The 2,551-nt window shown below is 42.7% G+C and overlaps 1 protein-coding gene across 2 annotated transcripts in view; it reads right to left on the bottom strand.

Annotated features, from left to right (window-relative positions):
• Positions 1-2,267: 2,267 nt before the first annotated feature.
• top2b (DNA topoisomerase II beta) overlaps positions 2,268-2,551 on the bottom strand; it is a 70,119-nt gene continuing 69,835 nt past the window's right edge. For both annotated transcript variants that reach the window (XM_076301074.1, XM_076301075.1), the window contains exon 36: positions 2,268-2,551. This exon is cut by the window's right edge. The gene's annotated coding sequence lies outside the window, so the exon portion shown is untranslated.

The following is a 2,551-nucleotide window of genomic DNA, read 5'->3' as shown; positions in this document are numbered from 1 at the left end:
ATGTGACCATGGCACATCCTACCTGGACCACACGAGTAGGGACGGCCTGGTTTTACCTCTGTTGCAACATCTCAACTTGAGACGAGCACCATCTACAGCTACATCTTTACCTTTCCCTCTGTTGCAACATCTCAACTTGAGACGAGCACCATTCATTAAAGCACTTTTTCTGTTGGAGTCAACTCCTTCAGCTGAGTTACGCCTCGTACAGGCGATTTAATTAGTTTGGGAATGTCAGACTCGCTGAATGTTAAATTGTTCCCTCGTATCTTTAAGCTAAATCTGCAGCTTCTGGCCATACAGTACATGACCAGCTGACGAGCACTTCATATGTCTATACAACATGACCAGCTGACGAGCACTTCATATGTCTGTACAGTACATGACCAGCTGACGAGCACTTCATATGTCTATACAACATGACCAGCTGACGAGCACTTCATATGTCTATAGAGTACATGACCAGCTGACGAGCACTTCATATGTCTATACAACATGACCAGCTGACGAGCACTTCATATGTCTATACAACATGACCAGCTGATGACCAGCTGACGAGCACTTCATATGTCTGTACAGTACCTGACCAGCTGACGAGCACTTCATATGTCTATACAACATGACCAGCTGACGAGCACTTCATATGTCTACGCTGCACACACCATACAGTACATAACCAGCTGTGATGAGTTTGCATTTTCATATTAATTTAATCGTGCCTCGCCACAGAAGAGCGTGTGTGTATCTTTGGTTGCTCTGATCAGAATGTCTAATCAGAATGTGTGTGTGTGTATCTTTAGTTGCTGGATTTGTTCCACAGCTGAAGAATGTCTCCACTCATTAGCTTCTGCAACACAGCCAATAAGAGGTCCTGTTCCGTTTCCATTCTGTTGAATGTTAGTGAATGTGAATGTCACTGGTTTCATGACCTCATGCCTTCATGTGCAAGATCACCTGCAGTGCCCATCGTCATATCGGCAGAATCAAACATACTCATCATGAAGTGGTCAGGGTTACTGGCCCAGAACTCCAGCATTAAAAGGGAATGACTGATTGGTCCACTCCCAGCTATGGCCCAGGGGTTTCCTGTGAAGCAGGATTAGTGGTGCTGATCACCGCTAGGTGTTGGGCACAAAGCCTGAAATGACAAGTTGAACAAACAGAAGCAAATGTTAATGCTTGAATTTGAGCACACCTCGGGCTCCAGGCTTAACATATCACTGATCTTGTGTCATAGTGTACCCCTCAGATGAGGCCGAAACCTGGCCTGGGTCATCTCGGGTCTGACCTGGATAAAACTTGGGTTCTATTCAGCTCTCTAGTCAGATGCATTCCAGTCCATTCCAAACAGCTGTGGCCAGTCAGCAGAGGCTCTGACGCAACTGGAGCGCCGCACCTCACGGGACATTCCTTTGGCCTCCCACAACCCACCACACCACCAACGACCAGGCCATGTCAGAGCATCACGTCTTCATATTTAAATCGGTTTGCAAATCCTTAAAAGCCCAACAGCAGCATTCTCTCTGTTGAGAGTCCTGCAGCCTCTGAGCTGGTGGTGGTGAGAACTCTGGAATCTCATTGAATGTTTGTGGTGGGACAAAAAGGGGGTCGTCACGGTTTATGTCTCTATGCCTCAATTTTCATGCAGTGATGTACAGTTGTATTCGAACAATTCTGTTTGCTTTCAGCCATCTATATGGAAGAGGGTCAGCTCAGCAGGCCGTGGATACTGAGGGGGTTACAAAGTGAACAAATGGATGTTTCTTTTCTCCCAGAGTCCTTGCAGTCATGCTGGGGTTGACAGAGCATCTCTCTGCTTTCTGTCCGATGTCTTTTCAAACTGTCTCTTGTTTGTACATAACATTAATGGTTTTTATGTTCATATACCGTTTTATCTTTCCCATGAACTCTCCTGGCAAGATAATAAAAATATATTTATTTTAAACTATTCCTGCGTGTGTTTCTGTGCTAACTAAAGCTAATTTGCAGAGGCTAAGAGAACAGAAGTAACTGGCATAATGGATATAATTGATGTAATAGTCAGACAGATGACTAGAAAATGTGAAATTGTGCTCTCACAAAAACATAATAACTACTTTTCAATGCTACTACACTGACATTATATTATCTTCTATTTAGAGCTACAGTGTCGTTAAAGCTATGGAAATGCCTCCGTGCCCTGGTGAAGACTGAGGGGTTTTCCGCATCTCTGAGGAGCTTGTTGTTGACTAACGTGATCCAGGAAACACTGATGTACACCTCAGTAGTTCATTTACATTTCATTAATGTTTATTTTTCCAAGTTTCATCTCAAAAAGGTACATTTTGTTCTTTTTTTTGTTTTTACTTTTTAACAATTAAAATGTGCAAGAGCACCGCATCTAAAGCTCTAAAAGCCGCTCAGGACGAATACATTTCAATGATAAAAAAACAAGTCCTGTAATGTATAATAATAATAATAATAATAATAATAATAATCAAAACTGTAAAACACCTACACAGTAGAAAGCATTGAACATCACAATAAAAGTCAAAATAAAACCCAGGAGGGC

Source organism: Alosa pseudoharengus, unplaced genomic scaffold, assembly GCF_046254945.1.
Source record: "Alosa pseudoharengus isolate Yale_2024_CS ecotype anadromous, Long Island Sound unplaced genomic scaffold, YU_APseudo_1.1 YU_APseudo_1.1_scf_23, whole genome shotgun sequence".
Classification (NCBI taxonomy): Eukaryota; Metazoa; Chordata; class Actinopteri; order Clupeiformes; family Clupeidae; genus Alosa; species Alosa pseudoharengus.
The sequence above is the reverse complement of the archived record's forward strand: the minus strand, read 5'-3'. Positions and strand labels throughout refer to the sequence as shown.